Source organism: Pagrus pagrus (genome assembly GCF_965226575.1).
Source record: "Pagrus pagrus genome assembly, chromosome: 4".
NCBI classification, from domain to species: domain Eukaryota; kingdom Metazoa; phylum Chordata; class Actinopteri; order Spariformes; family Sparidae; genus Pagrus; species Pagrus pagrus.
The window spans coordinates 15,980,250-16,006,900 of record NC_140188.1 but is presented as its reverse complement, the minus strand read 5'-3'; the positions used below and the strand labels follow the sequence as shown (position 1 = coordinate 16,006,900).

The 26,651-nt window shown below is 41.0% G+C and overlaps 1 protein-coding gene across 3 annotated transcripts in view; it reads right to left on the bottom strand.

The window, feature by feature from the left end:
* The window catches only part of grik4 (glutamate receptor, ionotropic, kainate 4), a 316,509-nt gene extending 294,491 nt beyond the window's left edge, over window positions 1–22,018 (bottom strand). For 2 of the 3 annotated variants that reach the window (XM_084350733.1, XM_084350736.1), the window contains exon 1: window positions 21,293–22,018. The gene's annotated coding sequence lies outside the window, so the exon portion shown is untranslated. The remainder of the gene's footprint in view (window positions 1–21,292) is intronic. The other variant, XM_084350734.1, reaches the window with a different exon arrangement.
* Between the last annotated feature and the right edge of the window lie 4,633 nt (window positions 22,019–26,651).

Genomic DNA, 26,651 nt, shown 5'->3' with positions numbered 1-26,651 from the left:
GAATGCGTGTTATGAAAAAGGCAATATCTCTGGATCTTTAAATCTTGGATCTTGGATGTCTTTAAATAAATATAATATGAGTGCAATGCCTGACCAGTGGACTGCTCTTCAAAACATGGTGGCTACATTACCCACAATGCAACTGTGAAGCCCAAAGACCTCTGAGAAGAGTTGTGAAAGCTCTTTGGTGAAATTAGTGGTTGGAGAAAATGATTAAGCCTGGAACTGTATCTGTCGACTCTCTCCATCCACACATCTTCTATTTTGTTCGACTTGGGAATAAGAAGAGACACCTTTTACTAGAACTCCTGCCAACTGTGTACTCAGATAAGGATGTTGTGTCTTGGTATGATAATTTGTCTGAATTTTTCATAAGGCTTTCTTTCTCTCCTCCGCGCTTCCTTTCAAGTCATGCACATAGCTTAGACTAACCTAAAAATTAGTCATCAGGAGCTTTGTCAGAAGTTGGTAGCTTTGAAATTTCCAGAGGCATTTGGCACAGGAGCATATGTGAAGCTTTTGTCAAACTGGTGATGTTTTTCACGAATTTATCACAACATAACCCCTGAAGGAGAAACATGACAAGGTGATATTAACAAAGTAATTTTTTAACTTACATATTATGAGCTGAACCCTTAATATTATGAGCTCAGCTAAATAATTGTGTTTGGGAGCTGAGACCAGATTTTATGGGCCATGTGGGATCTCGCATTTTCGATTAAACTGGCTTAAAATATTACACAAACCCCAGATGTGTCGTAAACTTTAGTGTCGAGTGATGTTTTCATTAAAATTAAATTGAAATTCATTAATCAACAATGTGTGGCAGATATCATGGATGTGGGGGACATCATAATGAGAGGATTTTTTTTTTCTTTACCAAATCATTATTAGCTTCTGTAATTTGCTTCCACCCAGGAGTGCAAGCCTACTATCACTGAACGCTTACGCTAGTTAGAAGTTATTAAGACCTACCTGGAAGAGGGAATGGATCCTCTGGGTCTCCAGCGACATGAGAGAACTACTGCCTGGTGTCGCTGGGATTTGTACAAGACAAGAGAACCAACGCACTGTTGTCACTGAGTGTGACAGGAGTCAGGAGAAACCAGTAAAAACCTACCAGACAATTGATCACACCTCTGACTGTAAAGCAGCAAACACAGAGTTGTTATCACTGGAGATACCTCAAGTTTTTACTGAAGATAAAATTTGGTCTAAACTGTCAGGACTAGTTGACATCAATGCAAGGACACAAGCTGTTGGGATTGGCTGCTGGATTGGTAAAGGCAACTGGGTTATCTCAGCAGTCTAGCTCAGCATGATGAGTCTCTCTCATTCGCCTGGCTGCCAACCAAGCCTGCCATCTCACGTGGGCCGGGACTAGCTGTCCTCTGTCAACAGTTCATCTTTAAACATAGAAGACACTAGGGCTGAGTGATTCTGGTAAGGGTCAGGTTCATCATTTCTTTTTTTTTTGGTTACTATTATAATAGATTTACATGCTTTAACACTCAAAGAACACATCAGTTTTCTCATACTATCCACTGAAGCACTTTAATCCCCCCTCTGCCTAAAACCCTCTGTTTTAGCTCCTGTCTCTTAAAGGCTCGACCTCCTGAATACCTAGTCTGCTCTGATTGGTCAGCTCACACGCGCCTGAGTCTACACCACTCATTGTGTCTCCCGTCAGCTCTGTCTTGTTTTTATCTACCAGTCAGCTTCACATCTATCATGAATACAGGCATACATATATTATGCAAATTTCTGACTCTGTGACAGTGTGATGTCAAGAAGTCACGGAATTAATGGCTGGACTACTGACGAGGCGTTTCAGGCACTTCAGGAGCAGTGTTTTCTGTGGGAGAGAGGAGCTCTCATTGGCGCAGACTTCAGGCTTTTATAACTTTTATAACTTGACCTTTTACATGCACAAGAACCTTAAACACACTGGAGGGAAAGCAAAAGCAGAAAAAGCATAATAGGTCTCCTTTATCATCTCAATTTTCTCCCACATTCTTGGGATAACATTTTTTTAAGAAAAAAAAGTTTTCCATATTGTCTTCAAGCAGACAGCACAAATAACGAGGGAGTGTTTGTTTTGCACCTACATAAAGCAATAAATTCTGATGTCTACTTTTATATCCTTTTTGAAAAATGTCTCCAGCCTGTATTTTTAAAAAATATACAAATAATAAAAAATAATGTTTGAACCGCTGTTAACAAGCCATTCATTCCACCTCTGGACTCCATCAATGATTAAACGCCTGCTTCAGTCCTGTGGGATCCTCAGTCTGCAGACTCAGGCAGTTCATGAAACGGTATAAAGACATTACTGTAAACAAACTGTAATGCTCATGTATGGTTCAATAGTTCAGCCTCACAATGACGCACTTTTTACATTTCTGCCTCAACACTTAACAGTAGCTTATAGCATTAGAGCAGGTAGCATTCAGTAGCATCTGTTTAGCAAATAATAAATCACTTGTTTTGCAGTGGTAGCCCGAGCCTATGAGTCATAGCTTCCACAGTCTTTTTATAATGTCAGCAGGTGGGGCTTTTCAACTGAAGTTTTTTCCTGTTTTTTTTTGTGATGTTTCCGGTGGTTGTACTAATTGGTGGCGTAACTGTTGCTTGCAAAGTAATGTAGCTGCTTTTGATTGCCGTCACCGTCTTGGAATCCAGTTCCACACAGAAAACTGAGCAACTTTTTTGCAGTGCAAATTAAGTGTTTTTGTCACAACTGGGGGTGGAAACATTCGTGTGTTCTTCCGTTCATTGCAGGGTTTCTGCAACTCTGATACACTCTTGTTGTTTCTGTAAAGTTTTTTCTTTCAGAAAGAAAACAGGCGCATTTGTTTCCATGCAACAAATCTCTGAACTCATACAAAGATGTCAGATTCTGTCACAAAAATTGGAATCTAGTTCAATTTCAAATTGTGATTGATCATGCAACCGTCGAAGTCATGCACGAAACTCAAAACAAAACTTGTAACCAACAGGGAGAGGTGAAAACTTTAGTCCTCTGTGTGTGCTTCTTGCATGCATTCAATCACCTCTGCCTGTTCACCGCTATGTTTGCCCCTCTACCAATCCAACAGCAAACACCTACACCCATAAAATAAAAGGACAAAATCTTTATCTACTCTACATTTTGACTAGTTGGACATAATTAAAGTTCTTTAAAAGGACAACATGAAAGAATTTTAGTTAAAAACTCAATAAAAAAAAAATCATTAACTAACTAACTGTTATCAACTAAAACTATCAACAGAATGGCAGTTTTGACGTTATATGTTGTATTTGTACTGTGTTGCAGAGATATCTACTGAAATTAGCATGCTAACCAGCTAGCGCCGTGCAAGCAGTGTAAACACTAACACTTTCCTCGCAGTCCAACGGGTAGCTGCATGGCTAACTAAGCCAACTAGCTAAGGGCAGGTACAATTAGCAGCAATTAGCGGTTACTCTGGTGATCTGCTGCCTCCCATTTGTTTTGAGTATGGATTTGACAGGTGGCCAGTTCATACATATTGCACCATTAATGAAGCACTGCAGATACTGTAAATATACATCTATTCTACATAACAAGGAATTATTCATTCTTACATGACCACGTGACTGAAGTGTAGCTTATTTAGCAGTCTTGTCTGTAAATGAGACTACTATCATAAAAATAAAACCCTCATCTACGTGTCCAAATCAAGTTGTCATTGTAGAGCTTAATAAACCATAACAATTAGGCCATTAACTGTGTAAATCACATAACATATAATGCTGTCCTTTAGGTAATTTTGAAAATGACTTATGAAATGAACAAGAGCCCAATTAGCTATTGAGCTGACAAATACACAGTGTTGAATCCCTTTTCGAAACACTTCCCCATTGTTGTTTTGTAACAGTGACGACTTAATGTCGGCTAGAGAGAAAAATTATCCATGCATTCATGAATATCACGCTCGAAAAGGTCATAAAAGATAGTTCTTTAATAATGAAGGATCTTGTGCGGCAGAGGAGGAAAGCGAACGTGCATGTGTGAGTGTGAGTTTTCTGAGGTGTGGTCTGGGCATGCATACTGTGGGCTCAATGAGAAGCTTTAGGCAGCAAGACTCCAATTTTCCAGTCTCCTCCCTTTCTAGGTCACATACTGTGATCAGCTTGAGCGTACAGGTAATTATAGGCAATCTGTTCTGCACCTTTTTATCTCTCCACGCATCTCTTATGACAGACGAGCATGAAAGCCAGAGCTGTGCCAATCCAGACAGACAGAGCACTTCAGAAAAATCCTTCAAATGGAAGTGCATTGATAGATGTACATAGGTTCTTTCAGCTGTATGGATATGCAGCATTTCCAAGTGTCTCTCTCTGAATGTGTTGATACATTATGGCAGATTTGCATCGCCTGAAGGCACATCCCTCCTGTCCTTGTGCAGAGGGTCAAGTGTGCAGCAGGAGATAATCACCCACCTCCATTCCCTTTGATTTCTTAGTTTTCTGAACTGACTGACCAACCCAGTCTCACATCAAAATGTGTAATGGTTTGTCCACTGCGCAAATAGTTGAAACGGAATGAAGCCCACCCACAGACGACAACCCGAAACAGGAGTGGAACGAGTCTTAGTTAGTTAGTGGCTGAGGTTCACTGGTAACTTTAGCCTTTTGCTATCCAAAACTAACACAAAAAAAAACTCTGTATTCATCAGGATCGAAGCAGAAATAATTAAAACTGACAACCATAACATTAACATATCGGTTAGTTGTATTAGCAACGGCACTGGTGATTTTTTTGTCGATAAATGTTGACGATGTCATATAAAGAATACCTTTACTTGGCAGCGTTGCGCCAGCCTGTTGGAAAACCAAAGAAGAGGAAATATGTCATCCCTGGGAGAGTCCAGGAAGTCTGCTGGACTTTGAAGCCAATTTAAGCTCTAAAATCCCTGTTTTTTTTGTTGTTGTTGTTTTTTATCAAAATATCATCATAAACAGATACATAACACAAGTAACATGAGTCCATAGCAACCACCATAGCAACAATAGAAAACGTTGCATTGTTGCATTGTCACAAGCATGCAGCATCCAATCCTGGAGTGCATATACAGTATATAAGAAATACAATCGCAGACCTCGCTGCTGCTATAAAACACAAATACATTTACAATTAATGCATAGTTTTATGTCACTACACACTATATAAAACATACATCAACTCAGAAATGTATGCAAAGTAATCAAATCTAGCGCAATCTACAGTAGCAATATAACCGCCCTGGTAGCATTATTATATAAATATAGATGCAAAGGACTTTATGCTCATAAATAAATAGGTCAGTCAGACATTGGCCACTATTAAGCCAAGTGTGCCCTTGATTTACTGGCTCTTCAGCTTAGTAAATTTCACCCATTTAGCGCTTTCTCCTTAATTTTCACCCCTGCCCCTTCTATTTTTCTTCCACAAGCAGAACACCCACAGGCTGACAAAGCCATTGCAAAGCAGAGCACAGCAGAGCATAACTTTGCAGTACCAGTGCAAGTTTTTCTCTCTAGACAATGCCTACTTCCATTTGTATTCCAAGCATATGATCAGACTGTTTAATCAGATTCACAGTGGCCCGAGAATGGTTGGCTAGTTCGTTGTGTTTATCTCTTCACGATGAGTGCTAATACAGATTATCATCAATTTTTTTGCACCTTTCACAAACGGACAGAACATTTGTGCAGGTCTGTGGTTAGCGGGCTGCCAGCTGGAGTGTTTGCACAGTGTGTGTTTATCTACAACTGTTAGCAGGAGACATGAGGTGACCTGCACTGACGCATCAGTCCAGCTTGTCAGAGCTCTAAAAAATAAACACTTTGATGCTTAGACGTTTATCAGCAACATTAACATTTTTTGACATATAACCAATAATGTTATCTACTTTGGAGAAATGATTTTAAGCTGTGGCATAACCAGTGCAAATGTATGTTTTCAGATACACGACGTGACATTTGAGATTTTAGGAGTGCAAGGTCTTCTAGAATTAATTCTTCCAACCCCAAGCTCTGACTTTCCAGCCATGGCAAGTTTTGCATGGCTCGACATGCAGAAATGGCTGTGCTATTTTTGGGCCTTTTTGATCTCCCTCTATTTAATAAATTTTTTCTGCAAATCTGATGGCCTCGCAACTATCAGAGAAGGGCGTACAGTGACTTCTCTTCACACCTTTCACACAGGAGCTTCGCCTGGGATCATATCTGTGTCATTCACATATTGAAAATGAAGTGGAGTACAGACTTTTGAGGTCACCCAAGCTCATAATATCTAAAATGCTATTAACACCCTTACCGTCATCTGCTGTGCTCATCAGAATGGAATGAGTTCACAGATTACACACAATCCTAGGGCGTTCGATTCCAGTTCGAGTCTCCCTTCTCCGTTCCAAATCCCTCCCGTGACTCTGTAACCCCTGAGGAAGCTACCATCTGAATACTGATGTATTCATCCTCCCAGTCAGAACACAGCAAAGAGCCATAATCCCAAGGCCCCTGCACAAGGACGTCCTCCTTGAACCATAATCACCCTTACATCTCTTATCAGCCCCAGCCTGCAGAACATGATTAAAAAGTGGCCAGGACATACTGCCTAGGCACCTGGGATATGACTAGCCCCCTCTGCCGCATGTCAATCAAGCTGAGAGGTGCAGATGTGCACTGACTCACGACCCCCACTCGCCAATTAGAATGACTGGAAAGCCACATAGCATATGCTGTACATTAAGGGGTCCCGGCAGAAAGGGTGGGGTCTCATAGAGCTACAAGTGTATGTTGATGAGGACAAGGGGAGGGAGACAGCTCTGCAGCTCAACAAGACTGATGACAACGAGAAAGGAAGAGTCAGTGGCAACCGATCTCTGGGGCAAACCACTGGAAGCCAAATCTTCCATAAAGCGAGATAGATTAGGCAGAGGAGAGTGGAAAGAAGGCAGACGAAGAAGAAAACCAATAATTAGAAGGAATAAGGGCCTGGAAGCAGGTTACAGAAAGATAAAGGTGCCGTGGACCCTCTTAAGCAAGCAATCTAGGTCTTGGGACCTGGAAAACATAGTCACTGAGTGTTTCCACACAGAGATAAGTGGACCACAGACACTGAAACTACCCCAGAGTGAAAATGGATGGGTACTGGTTGGTTCCCATGGCTAAGCAGATTGACGACGCAAAATGAGACAGAAAGTGGGAGCCTGGCAAGAAATGAGTATGAAGAAGAGCAGAAAGGAAAATGGAAAAAAGGGAATGTGAGCTTGAAGAAGATGACTGGAATGGAAAGAGCAAGAATAAGAATAGGGGATTTCAAAGAAGCGAAGGAAGATGATGCACTTAGGACCACTTAGCTCCAGTACCTTGGGACATGACTTAACTCATGTCTGGTGTCACAATAAGACATATCACAGCAGTTGTTAAAACATAAATGAGAAATGAGTGCAATTTTTTCGGCTATGGATTACAGTCTGAGGTCTGACGAACTAATTGTGCAACACAATTCTTCAGTCAGCATGAAGAATCTTACTCTATTGTGAACTGCTCGCAAGACATGAATGAGACAAGGCTCTGGTCTTCGGCATCAAGGTTGCACTTAAGAGCCACAATTTATAGAAAAATAAAGCCCAATACTCCCAGATTGTCTTGTCATGGCCAAGTGAGGGCGTGCAGAACTCTTTTCATCTTAAAGAACCAGAGGGGGAATAAGAGGTGGTCTGGCAATACTAGGAAAGGCCCAATACTGAGCAGGGAGCTTATTCCTTGCCTGAAGCACTTTAAAATGCCCATTTGGATATGATTCAAAAGAGAATATTGATGTTTGATAAAATTCACATTCACAAATCAAAGTGAAGTGCAAGACTGCCAGCCCAGCTGGCTGGCATACAGGCCAACAAGGGGGAATTGGGAAGGCACACAGGGCTGGTTCACAAGATGGGGGGCTTTAGGCGTGATGTACCAGGATGTACAACATGTACCAATTCTAACAATGTTATTTGTTTGCACACACCAATGATAGAAGTCAGTTGTCTGAAGTAGCCAAACAGAGATAGATTCAAATGATATACTTCATGGCCGATACGGGGAATTTTAGCTGAATAATTATTCATGTCATACAGAATTTTAAAGACGACAACAACCGTGTGCATCTCACATCATATCTGTTTAGTGACTTTGTTATTAGCCCAAATGAAGTTATCACAAGGATGACAGAGTAAGAAATATATGTATTTTCATAATCTGTGATAGTTACAAAGAGACTGCCTTTTGTTTCAACTGAGCATCATTCCAAAACCCCAACAGTCCCAAATATGTTCTACTGGACCAAAGCCCATCTGTCCGACAGCCTGTTATCCCGAAAACAAAAGCCCACTGCTCTGAAGGCTTGATATACAGTATCCCTGGATTTTTGCTCTTAATATCTTAGTGTCCAGTTAGGCTTAGGGTCAGGGTATGTCGTTTGGTGTAAGGCCAGAAAGACATGCCGACTCAGCACCATGGATAGGGCCAGCAGTCCCTGAACTAACTCCAGGGAGAGTGTGTACTTTCAGAGCAATGGGCGTTTTGTGTTCGGGATGATGGGCTGTCTGACAAATGGGCTCTAGGTCCAACCGGACATTTTTTTGGGACTATTGGGGTTTCAGAATAATGGCCTGTCAAAACAATGGCACTGCGCTATGCTTGCTGCGGTAGTCTGTGTTACCGGTGTTACATGGTATTCAGGAACACGCGATTACATTACTTTGTTGCTTTTGTAATCAATACTTAGTCTAACGACAGACACTGCGGTTAAGAACTCATCTGCTCCATGCATTTAAACCCAGTGCCATTAGAAAACCTGAAGGAGTTGGTTACCTCACTGAGAAGTTGGAGATGTGAAGAAAATGCTGAAAATGATCATCGTTTTGCTCTGTAGAGGCATTTTTGCTAAACGATAGCGGTAAGTGCTAACCTAACTGAAGTTATTGCATTTCCTGTGACAGATTATTAGATATTTTCTATAAAAAGCCTGGTGTGCCAGGTAACACCCGGCAACCCTACATGGCGCCAGGTTAACATATACTGACAAATGTATGGGTTTTTAAATTAAAGGAAAAGCCAACATAAAGTATATCAGTAAGGTGTGGGCCACAACAAGCCACCAGAACAGCTTCAGTTATCTTTTCAGTTATGTTTAACTTATTTCCTTAAAGGAAACATCTGTACGCTGTGACTAATTTCACAGTGTATGACCATACACAGCCTGTCTGACTTCTGCTGCTTCTGAGTTAGCTTATATTATCTTCCTCCAGCGGAGAAAGAGTGTCATTATAAAAAGTCCTCCTGTCTATCTCCAACCAACTAAAGTCATGGCTCTGGATGCTAAAGAAAATCCTGTGCTGTACATTACTGCTGAGAGGAAGATAATGTTTGAATTAACTCTTCCAGTGGAGAAAAAAATCATGTCGCAGAAGTTGTAATTTGTTTTGGGGACATCATGTCAGTATATTTCATCCTGATTTAACTAACCAAAAAAACTAGTCTGACAACACGACAGGGCTTAATTGCACTGTGTTCCTGTATTGATGCTCTCGTACATTAACTTACATTTAATGGCTCATCACTGTAAAGACAGAAAAATGGTATGTGGGGACTGGCTGCTATGGCAACAAGTGCTGTGCAGCCCGGATAGAGCCAGATAAAAGCTATGGAAAGTTCTCTGTGCACACTAAATTACCCTCCCCTCAGACATTACAAAGTGTGGTCCAAACACAGATTTCTTGGGAGACAGAGTATCAAAAGGCAGAGCTCCATCATGCAAATAATACCACACTGTATTGATCTCAAAAACAAATCCCTCGCAGTTCAAGTCATCTGTGAAATGAGGGGATAATCACGGATGATTACCTTGAAAAAAGTGGGCATGATCTGTCCAGTCCAATTGGATGTCCCTTATTAGTTTACAACTTTAATGTGTTATTGGTCTGCAGCATTCAAAATGTAACCCCCCTTGTAGCATAATAATGAGGGCGAGGCTACAGCAAGGAGACCATTTATCTGTGTCAACATAGCGCCAATGGAAATTACACATCTCTCCCTACCTTATGCCAGGGACTCCGGCCATTTCAGAGTCCATTATATAGGCCGTCTTTGAAATCCACCCTGATGTACACTGACCTAAAGGGCTTTGTGAGTCTGCGTGAATGAATGGCTGCCAACTGCCTGACTCAAGGAACCTGCTTCAGTTTACCTTCGAAGAAAACGATCAATATTTCTTCTCATTTGTACACTGCACGCGCAGGGTGGCACATGAGGAGAAAGCTGAGAGGAGAGTGCATAAAACTAACTTTTCTTTTAATCTAAACTTGTGTTCATGTCCACTTACAGTATTTACTGTATGTGTTTCATGTGTATTAATTGGATGCTTATTTCACTTCTTAATAGAGTTATATTTAAATCTGCTACCAGGAAATTTCATTTTTTGTTGACTGTGGCAGACCCTTTTGATCTTGATCTTTTGACCTATTGATCTGAAGATTAATAACTACCAACCTAGCTGATAGCAACCTGAAAATAGCACCATGCAATCAAGTAACCAGGAAATATAGAAAAAAAGAGCAATCCTTAAAATGTCAAAATGACACAGTGGTGTTTTTCTCTTGACCTTTGGCCGAATGTAGCGCTGCGGACACCTACAACCAGACAGCCCAGGTTTTCATTCTGTAGTTTGGCAAAACTCACAGACACATTTATGAGATAGTTACTTCTGACTGACTTTGTTGCCAACAGTTGTCGTTAACTACAGACTATATAATGAATGGTCGCTGAATAGTTCTCTCAGCTCATTTAACTTGTTAAGACATCGAGAGTTATAGCCTAATTAAACATCCTGGCTCTTTAAACGTACATTTTAATTAAAAAGTATCAATATCATCCCTACAATTAGGGAAAGATAGCCTGCTATGTGCCATTAAATGTCTTTATAACAGAGACTGAGTCTGTGGCACTGCATTTATCTGCGGTGTGTCCATCTATTTTCTCTCTTCTCTTGACCACAGGTAGGTCAGAATCCCTGCAGGTGCTTTATCTATGGCAGTCTGCCTTGCACAGATTCTCTCTCTCGTTTATCACTGTCTAAACAGTTGACAAGTTGTGCAGTGGATATGAATCATCTTCGACAGTCAGATGAACCACTCCCAACGGCACACTATGCACACATACACAGGCGTACTGTCATCAGAATAATGAGGAAAGAAATAAGCCCAAGAGGAATCACACACATGCTGTAGGTCAGCGGCTGTCAGCGACCAGGCCATGACCTGCTCCTGGTGTGTGCTGTGCTTGGAACTGGGCAGCAGAGAGGTTATTTGGTGAAAGCAAAAACAACAACTGTGCGCAGGCTGTTCTGCTCTTATCTCCAAGGATCTCATATGGTTTTCGAATGGAGTCCCTGTAGTCCCTCGCTTTCCTTCTGTTACATTTTGAAAACAGCTTAAGTGTACCTGAAAGAGGATTTCTCTCGTGTGCAGTCTTAGGTTGTCACAGCGAGTGCAAATGCCCCCTGAAGTACAGCAGCATCCAGGTAGATGACACGTCTTTCCTTGCACTGTCACGGGTTGCCTCGTGCATGCTTCAAAGGCTAAAGGATGGATATGCGGTAGCTGGTTAACCTTCACAACTTTGGGGAGTTGGGCTCCCATGTCCAATCCATCAATTGATCAACAGCGCAATGAGACCATGAATCTTACTTCACTTTTCTTGTCAGCACATTGCAAATGGCCCTTGCAGGCGTAATATCATGTTTGCTCAGCCTGGCACTTATTCAAAATAGAGGCAGAAAACTCTCTTTGGCTTTCCAATTCTGTGACTTTCCAGAGATCGTTCCATTGGATGGATGCAGACAAACAGAGCAACAGAGACTGCCTCAACTATTAACTTCAAAGTTTTGCATCTATGTGTGCTTTATACTTGGTTCAGAAAACTTACACTTCATCTGATGCAATCCAGTACAACAGTTGTGACGCATATTCTAACTCTTAAGGTCCACGTGAAGGCAGAGTGTTATTTGTTTCTGCATATTAGCCAATAGTGTGACCGCTTGTTGGTTGAAAGTAGTTGGTACAGCTCATGTAAGCACATGTGACATTTTGTTTTTATAGGAAGGAGACGTGACTGGGTTTAGATTTAAAAAGATAAAAAAAAGACATAGATTTTTCGAATTTTCTTTGGCATGTGTTATTAAATTCGTGCACAGTATGACCGTGGATGTGATCTAAAATGGTTAAAAATACATTTTTAAGCTCAGCTCGACTCTTATAATGGCCAATTTTGGTTAAAACTTTCCGAGAGGTGTTAAAATGTATTCCAAATATTCTTCCCTCTCATGTTGGGGTGGGCAAAACATTAGAAACAACTCTTAATATAATATAGTCCAATTCAACTCCGCTATTCCCTATAACCTCAATAATAAACAGGTAAATTTAAACCTCACTGACAGTAGAATTTAAGGCTCAGCTCTTATAGTGGATAGCATTAAATGTTACAGGTGAACCTAAAAGGTGGCCAGTGAGTGCATATTGTACATTCTTAGTAAATGTTTCTCTACATACATTTTCAAAGTATATGGGGGAGTACTAGATAACTACTGGCTGCACAGAAGAAAATAAGCTCGGGACTCTTCACAAGTCCAAACAGTTGTATGGAGTAACACAGAGGAATAATATGGATTGACAGTCTTGGATGAGAAATCTAAAACTCCAGGATATTACACTCACTGGCTTACTCACACGCACAAACTGTTTCCTCTTTTTGTTTTTGTCATTTATCACGGTCATATCTTGTTTCTTCATGGTCATGGTCATCCCCCTACAGGACCATTCCTGCATGTCGTGAGACACATAATTAAAAATGTCATCGCTCTTCCCTGCTTCTTAAGTTAAAAATGAAATACAGAGGAATACTACAATACATGGTTGCAGAATGTGACCCAGTATGAACCGACTTTGATCCCTGCAAAGGTATCTACAAATTGGGCCTTCCTACAGCTTCTTAGCAGCGAGAGTTTTCTCCGACTGTGGTTTATTTTTTGCAAAAACACAGCTCACACTGCTATCGCAACAGTGAACTCGATTCAGTTTTGACTGCAAACATTAATCTCTTCGACTGAATGTAAATCAGTTTGCCTGGAAGTGAATCAAATTTGGCTTTCCGGATTTTGTTTTACTCTAAATGAATGTTGACCTATGGGAGCTTGGATAACAAAGTAATATATTTTCATTCATCCCAGTCAAAATGCTTTCCGCGCAAAATGCCGGAGGTGGTGAGAAATAACCTCTCTAACAATACGCTGCACAGTGAGAAGTGAATCCCAAGGTCTGAAGCTCAGTTAAAAAAAGTTAAGAGAGAAAGCTTGTGCGGGCAATGCCACTGCTTGTGGCGATATCATTCCACAGCTGCGCTAAATTAATTACAAGTATTAAGAGGTACAACTTAGGTGTCACAAGTAATAACAAGATAACAAGTAACGGTAGCCTCTCAAGTTCAAAAGGATTCAGCTAGTTAGATCAAGAAATAACTAGACCCCCTAGTCTACTGTGTGATTGAACAGTCACTATCATGCAGCAGAGCAAAATAAGTATCTATAAATTAAAGTGTATTTCAAAAGGTAATTGGAGGCGAAAATATATGTAACTTAGACGTAAAGTTTATTGCAGGATAAAGCCAGCTCCAGACTTCTGAATCTCGGCCCACATGTCTGACTATTTCAGCCATTCAAAACAACTCTAGTGTTGTGCTCATTAGTTTGGTTTGCAAACCGGTGAATCAGATCTTTGCAGGCGATATTAATAATGCCGTCATCTTGTTATGAAGATGGCAATAAGCTCGGATGAGATTGACAAAGTTATACAGGAATTTTTTGAGTCAACCGACTGCATGTTTTAGATGTTTCCCTGCTCCGACACACCTCATTCAAATGATCAAGCTCTGCTGAAGCCTGACAACGACACATTCGTGTGAATCAGGTTACATCGTTCGCGAGGGACAAGTTTCTATTTGGATCAGTTTATCAAACGTTTTAAACTAGCGAGCTGCAACTGATTGAAAATTGGTTCAGTTCGGGCCTGTTTATTGTGATTAAGGTGTTTATAAGGAGCATTTTTATTCTGTTTGGGTTTTTAAATGATTATAATCAGATTAGTAGGCTCTATGTTAATGCAGCTACTGTCAACAAACATTAGGTCAAAACAAAATACCACATGAACGTGATGTCAGACTGAATGTGTTACGGTTTGAGTTTTTGGTTTTGTCATTTCCTGTTTTATTTAGAAGTTCTGCCCTCATGTGTCATGCTTTGCTTTTCATTTCCTCCCTTTGTCCATTTTCCCGCCCTTTTTGCTCCTCACCTGTGTTCTGCTAGTTTATGTCCTTCCTTTAGGGCCTCTCTGGCTTTGTCGGTTCGTCTTCTGTTGTATTTTGGATATTTAATTCTTTCTCCTGTGTAGTCTTAATATCCGTAGTACACTCGTCTAACTTTAACAGACTGATTGAGTGGGAAATAATTGAAACAAATTCTCAGGCTAGGATAAAGCTACAGCAAAGCAGACTGGCAAGAAGTACCCATAGGTAGAAGATAAGGTACATATACTGTACATGTTGAGGCACAAGTGACCGTTCTCCCACTTCAGGAAACATCCGTGGATCTACACCAGCCAGCAGTTAACTGCAGCCCTCCAAGGATGTGCCCTAAACACTCAACCTTGAAGACTGTCCGGTAATGTGTAGTACAAGTGGAAATCAGGAAGGTGGCGAAGTGTACCTGAGTGCCATTAGGATGCTGTGTTTATCATGTGAAGGACATTGTTAGCGTAACCTTGAGCAAATGGCTCCACCAGCCGAATTAACACAATGAATATGTTAAACGTGACCTGTGGAAGCAAGGATGAAAACAGAACGCCAGCTCAGCAGGCTGACAAAATAGCCTCAATTTGAAAAAATTCCCTATCTAATGTATGCTGAGCGTGTGTGTGTGTGTGTGTGTGTGTGTGTGTGAGAGCATTCAGTCATGAGTGTGAGCATGCTGCAGTGACGGCTGGCTAAATGAAGCAGGACAGATGCAGAGCACGACAGCGACGCTTCCCACTCACAGGAGAAGAGACTTTGTTAAGGACTAGTGATTGTCACTCTGTCCCTCACTGTGAGGCAGAGAGCAGCTGATCGTAATTAACCTTCAACACAAGCAGCTAGGACCTCGGCAAGCAATGTCACACAGACCCTGAGAATCATGTGTTCACTTCTATAACACACCTGTAAATAAAAAAAAATTGTAATCCTAACATTTCTCTGGTATTCATGCCAAGGATACAGCGCAAAGCTACAATGAAGACAAAAAATTGAGAAATACTGTATATTTACTCCAGTCAAGGCCAGTTAAGTCCAGCAATCGAATGGATCCAAACACTGTACAGTACATATTGTCTCCGACCAGTGTTTGGGGTTTTAAGTTAAGCATTACTTTACTTACTTACCTCCTGTAGAAAGTTATTTGTTAAACCAGCCATTACATTACTTTTACATTACTTCGAAACATCACTTGAGACGTATTGTCATGTAATTGCCAGTTAAGAATATAGCATTCAACCTAAACCATACGCCCATATATCAGTCCTACCTTATAAGAAGGACACAAGATTATGTTTTATGGTCTTTAATAGCGTAATAGCTAAGCTTTAGCCGATGTTCGATACCATCGAACATCACGATACTTTGCCATCATATGCAATATTTTTCAAAATATCAAACAGCTATTACTGTAAGTTTGGGCTTTTATTTTGAAAAGAAAATGCACGCTGAGCTGTCGTGGTGGTGCATTAACATTTGAAAAACACAGGGCTGGTGGAGGTTATAATAGGTTAATTTGCCTGATGTAGCAGCATGCAGTGCTTTAAAATACAGCCATGGAGGACTTTGTCTGCAAAGTAGAACTCCAGCTTGCAAGTTTGCCAATTTTGTGGGACAAAAGAAGGAGAAAATGGCAAGACAAGGGATTTGAATAAGACTACAAGTCTTCTTTGTTGAAGACAATAACTTTGTAAATCACGATATTTGGGCAGGACAAAATTTGGGATATCGCCCAAGCCTAGTAATAGCACAAAGCTGACAGAAAAGTTGGTGAAAACCAGCCAAAGACGCACTTAACAGGAAAATGCTGGTGATACAACTATGCTAACTAAATAAAATCTTTTCAATATGTGTAAATTGAAGTCACAGTCACACCTCCTCTTGTTTAGTGCTCAACACTGGAGCCCCCCAGGGCAGACATCCAGAGAACTATAATGATAGCACAATAAATAACTCTATTCACTCTATAAATTCTTAAAAATAGTAGGGAAAAGGGACTTTTTGCAACACTGGTGTTGTAAAATGCGAAAAAAAAAAAAATCTACTTTGCAACCTTGATATTTGATGATATATATTTCTTCCTCCTGATAAACAACACATTACATTATCAATATTTTGTCCCATCCCTAATGTAACAGGCCAGACACACTCAAGCAAACACACTCAAGGTCACTCTCTCACCAAACAATGGCTCTATAAAGTAGACTAGTCCAGCTTATCTGACATGTTTATTACTAAAGCTCATGAGGAGTCTCTCGAATCGTTTGTCAGGCAATCTGTTCTTCCTCAGACAGCACAAGACTGCCCAGGCTGAAGAGCCTCTCCACGGACGCACTAAACGGCGCTGCTGTGTTGAATCTCATATCAAGAAGAGGTCAGGCGACTGTTGCGTAAGCGAGCATGAAAAGGCACATTTGATGTTTTTTTCTGTCCGCCCATTTTGCAGATAATTGGAGAACTTATGTAACACAAGTAACAACATTATCTGATTTGTAACTGTGATGTGATCACTGAATTTCGGGACAGTAAAGCATTATATTACCACACTGACTGACCAGAGTGCAGAGTACACCGTGAGACATCATACACCATTAATTGAATTTCGGTGGTAATTACAAATCCTTTCCTGCTTTGCTGCTCAATCTTTCTGATTTTTTTTTTTTCCCCAGCTGATCATTGTAATTTCTCACAGAACTGCGGCTCGCGTATGCGGATGCGCTTATCAGCAAGATAATAATGAACACTTGAATAAATAGCCTGCTCCTGTTTCTGCAAATGAGGTGTTCATGTCTCCTTTTAAAGTGCCACTACATTAATCACCATTATTTGTTTAGATAGAATCATGAAACCTTTAACAAATGGTAGTGGTAGATGCTATTTGAATTACCATAATCATACATATTCATCCATATAAAATTATGCGAAGCATTTTTTTAATAACTGGTACATGTATTTGGTTTATTATAATATATCAAAGTATACAGTATTTAAACCTGAGCCATCTCTGTTATTTATTTATGGTACTATAGAGGTCGGCAAGATTTAGCAGCCTGTGGGCCAAATCTGGCCCCTGACTATTGTAAATGTTTGAACATTACTGGGTATAAACATCTAAGCTGGATAATGTGTGGGAGCAAACACATTAATTAAGAATAATAATATTGAAGCAAACAAAATGATTATACATAAAGTATAATAATATATAAAGATCTGCGTCTCCGCTGCAACAATAAACCAGCCTTGGTCTTGTGTGTGCTGAAAAAACTGGCCTTTGGTTGAACCCAATTGCCAACTACTGCTCCAGGTGCACCAGCTGTCAACAATGCCACATTGTGCTATGTTGAAACAGTGGAACTGTTTCATAACACACCGCATTGCAAACCAGTGAACTCTGGAGCGTGCAAACAAATAAATAGCAGCCAGTGAGTGAAGTGAGCAGCACCACTACTCCCATCTCGGAAAATACAGCCATGAAACAGAGCCATGATTTTCACAAACAGGCACAGGAGGACAGAAAAAAATGACATTTACAGAGAAATGACATCTGGAAATCTACCAGCATTTGCACCTCCGCCAAGTGCAGCACAACAAATCCATAAAGCGTTACAGGTGCCACTAAAAACAGTAATCTGGTATTTTGTGTGAAAATGCAGAGCTGGGATCCCCATGGCCTGAACATCTGTGACTAAGACTTTACCTGCAAGCAACACCTGTCAACTGAACCCCCCTCATGGTCGGGAACAGGTCTGCTGCTGGTCTTGGACCTGGACTTGACTAACCCTGTCTGTACTGTCCTGATGCCGGAGTCGGTTGTGTCAAACTGTGCTGAGCTGATGCTTCCTCATTCTTTTAATATACTCTAACAAGGCAAATGAAACATTTTCAAACATCTGTCATAGGTGGGTGATTTGTTTCGAGTAACATCAACAGAACGATTAGGAAGATAATTGTAGGCACTTTCTGTCTGCAGCAAGTCAAGTCAATTGTATCTATACAGCTTACATAACAAATCATAATTTGGCCTCAAAGGGCTTTTACAAAGAAAGCAATGTGAATACATGGTGTTGTTTGTTTGGGGCTGAGAAATAACTCTACATCATTGTTTAATAACTTTCAGTTGCACTATATCATAATAGTGCCATTAATAATAAGATCATTCTTGAATTTTCTGTTGTTCAAAATGATTCCAAGCAAATTGTAGCGAACTCATACTGTAATGCATACCACTGAAACACAGCGGGTAGAGGCCATTTGTCAATACTGTCCATTCAACGTTCCTTTGGTTTTCATGATTTATTTTCCAAAAGCAAGAAAGCAAAACAAAGAGCAAAGGAAATCTGCATGCCTCTCCTGCTCTGGTAAAACAATAAAAAAACATAGGCTGACCCAGGTGCATCATGGTCCTACACCTATCCTTCTGCCTATATAACCTTGAGTGCCCACAGTGTCACCCAAATTCCTAAATAAGACAAAAACAAAACAAAATACTCACTAGACAAAACTGAACATGCTGAACAAGGAAATAATTAGACTAAAAAAATAACAAGCAAAAGAAAATACCAACAAACTCTAAATAAAGCAAACATCTAGAATAACCAAAGAAAAAATACTATTTGGTATTAGCAAAATAACACAGTAGCTCCAACACAGTGCAAACAGTGCATTCAAATGATAAGAATATGAAGAACAGCAATAAGAATAATGTATCAATCATAAGCCATTACAATCAAGTTTATTTGATCCAATTTATTCAACCAAATAAATCTACATGAAATTAGCTTATTTTCTTCAACACCAGTATGAAACTAAATTGAAGCTAACAGAATTAACCTTGACGACCTTTACATAGCTTGAGTTGTTGTCAAAGCCTACTTGTCCTTCTGGATCTAAGGATCTCTTTATCCTTCTGGATGTCGTCATTACGAAGGGCCCTGAATCTGACATGCTTCGATTCACTCCGCCAGTTCAAACAGCGAAGACAGTTGTAGAGAGAAATATATCTCGAGCCTTTGATTGTACATTTTATATTCACTATCAGCCTCAGTTATTCAATATGAATCACTGAAGTGGTCTTGATCAATTTCAGTTTGGTTTTGAACTGCTTTTATTTGCTCCATAGACAAAATGGACTCTTGCACAGAGTGCTGAAGTTTATTTCTGACCTTGTAAATTGTACTCTGACAAAACTATTTTAATACAAGGTGAATTTATAAGCTTTTTATTCAGCTTTCAACCGCATCCCACTGGATGGCGTTTGGTAATTTAGAGTTGAAGGGTTGTGATCTCACAAAACCTGGTTTAATATACAGTATGTGGGAAGAGAAGTCTGAAATACGTGTAAATGTTTGTCCAATAACACTGAATTACTCTTAATTCGATCATCTGAATGACTAATCCCCGCCTTCTGGTGCCTTCAAAACAAAACCTCTGCTTCTAAACCAAACAGTTGATATGCACCCAGTTCTTAATTGCATTACAAGCAATCCGAGATTATCACCACTCTCAATTACGGAGCTGTCAAACTCTGAGTGTTCCTTTCAGGCTCCTCCTGAAGCCATCAAACACTGTGTGAACTTGAATTGCCGAGCTGCAGATAAACTTATGAACATGAAATTGATTCTGTATATCTGTCTTATAACCGGACAGCCAGCAAAGCAGTTTTGTGTTTATGGATGCAGCATTTATTCATTTTGGGATCAACACAAAGTACTTGAGCTTGCAGAAATGCTAGCATCAGCTGGCACCGGTGGAGCACTAACAGGTGGTTACCCTGCAGCTGCCAATAAACTTTTGAGCCACTATTTTTGCTGAAAAATGGGGAATAAAGCAGAGCAGAGACAAGAAAAGACAAATGATTATCAGATATTGAACTGTGCGAACAGGGGGTGTAGAGGGAAGTCAAACACATAAACACACATGACATTTATACTCGGAGCAAAATACATATTTGAGTATTATATGTTGTTAATTTACAGCAAGCTGTAAGTCACTTTAAGGAGGACAATCAAAGCGTTGACTTGCAGGCGGATTAACTCTTTCATGCTCAAGAGCGTTTGGTGAAAATACATCTGCTGGTTTTATTTGTGGTTATGAACATTTACTGCCTTGGGGAGGGGGGAGTCAAACGTTTCCCCACGTTTTAAATTTATCACCGCGTCACTTTACAGCACGGGAGGCGATAAACAACAACAACAACAACAAAAAACATAGGGGGGGGGTTTCGACTACAATGCTATAAATAATCCCAGCAAAACCTGTGGATGCATGAGGTGCCGGACTGGGCCGCAAGGTGGTGCCAAAAACGCGCTAATGTTTGTCACCACATCTGAACACATTATGGTCTATAATTTGTTTCCTATGAATTAAAAAAAACACAGTTTCACGAGGGAGAGCTCAGAGTCTGTACGAAGCGTTAAATCAACACCAAACCACGCACATGAGCGATCCTCCCCATGATGAATGGACGCCTGATCGGAATCATTCCACTTGGAGTGAATACTTTATCAGTGTGAGTCGTCCTGCACATCCATCACGACTGAAAACGTCCCCTGCCCTCCTGACAATTAACTATCTGCGCGCTTTCTTTCAGACTCTGGTTCGTGCTCTCCGGGCGCACTTTTCCATTCGGGCTCGGCGACGTGCAACAATTAGGCTACAGCAACGCAACTGGCACGCAAAACCCACAGGGGAATGCGCACGGAGAGCGGGTGGAGTATTTGGGAGTCAGAAAACAACATTTTCAACCCGAGACCACATGATGGATGATCGATATGTCAACTTCTGCTGCACGATGAAGCACCCCGGTGGAGCGACACGCAGCGCGCATCGCCACCGAACTGGCGTTTAGCCCCTTTACGCGTCCTCTTTAGCGCATAATTGGACTTTAAAAACTTAATTTTCTCACCTTTTATCCGTGTGCTCCCTCTTCTCCGGGTCTGAAATAAATTCTCAGTGAGTTTGCCTCCTGGTTTTACGCGTCCGCTGCTCGCAGAAAAACCGTCGCTTTGCGAGGAAAAGCGTAATTGCACTGTAACTCAATTCTCCCCCTCCTGTGTAGTTCTCTGGATCTCGCTCCTCTCCGCTCCTCTCCTCTCCTTCCACCACCGACACTCACTGAGCTGAGAGGAAAAATGCGTTACCGATAAGATCAACAGCAGTCCAGTTAGATCTGATCTTCAGATGTCCAAATCGGTTCCTGTTTTACGGGGCATTATTAGCGCACCCGGCGAATAAAAAGCATCCACATCCCAAATAGTTGGAAGAAAATATACCCCTCCTCACTTTATCCCCCGAAGAGCAGCAGTCCTGTTCCGCACCGGGCGGAGAGTTTTATCTTCTGATAGGCCCGCTGAACTGAAGCTGGAAGGTCTTATCTGTTAGGATTATTCTACCGGTGATGCTGCGTATCCTGCATCCCACTTACCAGTGAGGAAGGAGCGCAAAAAAAAAAGAAGAGAGAGAGAGAAAAAAAGAGCCAGGCAGTGATTCCGCGTTGTGCTGAGCCCCTTTCAAACAAAAGCAGACCTGTGAATAAACACGCACACCTCCTTCACATCTTGTGTTGTAGTGGATGTAGTCCTGTGCATTCAGTCAGTCCGTCCGTCGGCTGGATCCACTGCGGTCCGGTGCAAAGATGCAGACCAGATTGAGGTGCAGCCGGAGTCTCGTCCCTTTCTCTTGCGCGCACACACTCACGGTCAGAGGGGATTTTTCTCTCTTCTTTTTTTTTTTTTTTCTTTTTTTTTTTTGGTGCCTTCCTCTCCTCACACCGCGCCTGACCATGCGTGGAAGGAAGAAAAAAAAGAAGAAGACGCTCCTGACTTTTTGGTGCATTTATATGAGCGTTTCTTCAACATGTCAAAGCAATCAGCGACATGAAAGAGCTCATCTGACGTGAAATAAATGAACGAGATTAAGTCCATCTTTTAAATGTGGCTGTGTGAGACATTTGTCATGTATATGAGAATGTGTGCACAGAGGACTGATGTCTTCAAAGCGCATCACTTTGATGCAACTTGCTATAAATAAATGCATTCCTACCTGTTTACTGCACCCCAGGGCAGGTGAAGTGTAAACACGTCTTTTTATGTCTTTAACCAAGTCTACTGGGAATGCAGCAACATTTAGAGGGCGCAGACAGAACATCAACAAGGTGTTCTCCCTCCTGAACAGGTAAATGGACTTGCACTTCTATAGCGCTTTTTCTACTGACCACTATTTACAACACATTCACACACGTTCACTGATGGCAGAGGCTGCCATGCAAGGTGCCAACTGCCCATCAGAAGCAATTTGGGATATCTTTCAGTATCTTGCTCGAGGATACTTCGACATGGGGGAGCCAGGGATCCAAACCAGTGACCTTCTGACTACTGGACGTCCTGCTCTACCTCCTGAGCTACAGCGGCACAGGTGAAAAGTATGATACAACCCCCTACAGATGAGTTCCCTACTGACCTTATCGCCAATCAACTAACAGCCTACGGCCCGGGCTTTGCACTTTTACATCTGTCAAGATCTGCAGGGATTTAATGGGTGAACAATAAGGTCATACTGCTGCTCCGTCTTGCCCTTTGACTGGATGTTGGTGAAGATTATTTTTCCATACACATTTCCTGCACGCATCAAGAAGCCGGAGCGGACACCAGTGCATTGTGCAGTGGGAGGAATGGTGGGTTGTCCATTCTGTAACACATGCAGACGCACTGGTGGACTGTGTGGGGGCACTAGCAGGGGGCAATCAAGTAACCTCCAGGGTGCCTATCCAGTGGAGAAAACAAGATAAAGTACCCTCTAGGCGAGGGTACTTTATCATGTTTTCTCCACTGGAAGGACACCCTAGAGTCTAGGGTGTCCTTCCAGTGGAGAAAACATGATAAAGTAACCTCTAGGGTGCCCTTCCAGTGGAGAAAACATGACAAAGTAACCTCTAGGGTGCCCTTCCGGCAGAGAAAACACAATAAAGTGTCCTCTAGGGTGCCCTACCAAAAGTGCCCTCTCTTCAGTATGAATATATCTCGACTTTCCGTGCACTGGTGCCTTTATTTTTTCACCCCTGCCCCTCAAACATCCTCAGTCCACCACTGTACAGATGGATCACGAGCTCAGTGGCAGTGGAGATGGACATCTGAGAATAACATCTTGACATCCTCACCTCGGCCCACCACCCCACCCTCAACGTACCCACCAATCACACCATACATGTGTCATTACAGTGGAGGGGCTGCAGAGACACTGAAGAGCAGCCCATCCACATGCTCAAAAGAGAATTGCTTTGAGAATCGAAGAATCGCGTCACGTACAAACGGATGGCTGGAAAAATAAGTTGAGGGACATTTTTTCCCATGATAACGGAGTCAGTGGGGTTGTTTTGTTGTTGCGCTGCTCTTGGATCACAACTACACAAGGAGCTTTATTCTTCAAAGAAACAACACCACAGCGTCCACAGGTGTGTGTAGAAATAGCCTCAGGAACAGCAGTGAATGAATGAATTATTCCGTAATATGCACAAACACGGCAGCAAAATTGCCATATCCTGAAGTGCATTATCACTAATGCAATTTGCATAGCATGCAGTCAGCTATGTGTTCAGTAATTTATGATCCATTATTGGTAAAAAATGAAATCAGCATGTTTCAAGTGGGACTCAATGGAGCGGTACCATCATCGACATTCCATTATATATGGCCAGAGTGGAAGCGTATTGAGATATTTGTGTCTTGTAATGCAGGCCGAGAGCTGATATTAATTTTTCATAAACCCTCCGGGCCAAACACAAAGCTACTCCGAATATGTATTAGGTTATTTGCGGTGTTCCAAACTTATTGGCTAAATCATTATTATTACCTCGCAGATCGGGATTTTGTCCCTGATGACACATAATGCAATCATAACAGCTGTCAGTCAATAACAAGGAGGAAGAGTCACTATGTGTCTCAGAGATATAAAGATACAGCAGAAACAGATATCTTCTTTGGTTGCAGATGATGCTGTGGTGTGCTAGTAGCGGCTAATGTAGCCTTGAGATGCTAGCCTCAAGCAGAGGACAGGAGCGGGCTGAAGACAGCGTTGTAAAAGAGTAGGCCTACTTTGAAGTCATGCGTGAGGAAAAGTTAAGATTGTGTCAAAATATGACTTTGGTAAAAATGAACAGTACTTGAGTAAAAGTATCTGATATTAAATTAAGTATGAAAAGTAAAAGTAAATTAGAGACAGACTTGCGATGGGATAACATCAACTAGCGTGGTTGTACAATTGTACTTTGTACAATTTGTACTGTACTTAGTAACATTCTGGCTACAGAGGTCTGGTACGCTCACTTCTTTCTAACTCCACACCTGCAGAAATGTTTTGTTTTCAAACTTGCATCTATTACATCAGTCGAGGCAATTTATTTATTACACTATATGAGACTGTGCGCAGCTCCCTCTGAAGCGATAAAAGGCTTGATACACCTTTTTCACATTTGTATTGGTTCTCCCCAAGACTTGTAAACAGCTGTTGATGTGCAAAATCAGTGAAGCCCCGATTTAAGTTGACTTGTTGCGTAAGTGACTGTGTGAATATTACTTGGTTGAGGAGGGAGGGTAAACCCTACAAGCAATGATCTCCTCATCATATGGCCAGACACACCTTTATGACCTCTGCTGCATAGAAATCAAGTTTCTGATGTAACTGATGAATTATAACAAACCTCACAAGATAAGAATGAAATATAACTGAAATCTGGGATGAGAAACAGTTAAAAGACCCTCCTCTGTTCTCCTATAACTACCCTCCAGTCAACAAACACTACAACAACAAAAAAACATAGACCGTCCTCTTTACTGACCCCCAACACCCTACTATTTTTCATACAGTCCCTAAGTAGAAATAAATTAAGTTATGAGTCTGTAAGAGTTATAGTATGGTTTACAGCACAAACGCTTCACACGATGGTTGCCATGCAAAGACAATACGATTAGAAGATTAAGATCAAACTAATCATATAACAAAAACACAGAGCGTGGATTAATATGACGATGTTGTGCATCATAGAAACACACTGACATTGTTGGATTTCATATTCTGACAGTCAGTAATACACAACATGACTGACTACTTGCTTTTTTTTTTTTTTTTTACACTCACTCGTCGACCCCTCCGGAGAAAACATCACTCAGATCCTGTGATCTTAAATAACTGGAGGCCAGCTCCAACGCTGCCCATTTAATCAAAGGCTTTTGAAATAAAAAACATAAATAAAAACAAACAGCTAAAAATAAGCAGATGTATATTTTGAACCGTAACACTTTCGAGCAAATGTCAAACAGAACAACTCCACGCTGTCAGAACTGATTTTATTATTTCGCCTATCTCTCATAAGGTCTGGTCCTGCTACGTTTCAGACCTTTGGACTTCCTGTGAGGCAGCTTCTATCTTTGCCTTTTACTTTTGAATTACTTTTGTCTTTCGTGCTGTCTAATAATAGCTACAGTACAAAGTAAGTCTGGGGAAAAAAAAGTAAAGCAAATTAATTAGTATTTTGTTAATAACGGTTGGCTGGCTTCAAGTGAAGTGTCTTTGAAATTGTTGCTAAGACAGAAATAGATCTAAATAGTAACCAACACTGAAGTCAGGATCAGTTTAGGTACAACTTTACTTGTTTAACAATCTGACAAACACCTCAAAAATGTGTTATTAAGATGTCAAAAGTACAAATACACAAAAAAAGAGTTTTTCAGCTACTTTTCTACCCTTGAGTGCAGAATGTCTACACAGATACTTTATGTACAGAAGTTACCACACTGGAGTTTGATCACAACACCTGTAAACCGTATTCACAAAGCGGCCATTTTCCTCTGAGTTCGCTCTCAGGGTGGAAAGCTCGAATGCTGGAATACAAGTCATGTAAATGTAGGGAATCTGACAAATGATTTTACTATTTCCTGATTCATCAGCAACAGAAAAGATGATGAACAGAGGAAATCTGGAGGGACATCGGGCCAAAGTTCAAGGTAAAGCAACATATTTGATAACGCTAACATTAGCATTCAACCACTTCCTAGCTAACATTATCGTTTCGTTACATCCAGTGCATCTCACCTCCTGGATATGAAGGATGTGTCCAAGATGTTTGTTGATATTTTATAATTAATTTCCTATGACATCGTGTAGGCCACGATCAAACGGTAAAGTTAGTTACGAAGTGTTTGAATGCTAACTTCAGCTGTTGTCAAACGGAAGCTAATGGGCTAATGTTTACCAGATTTTCACTTTCCATT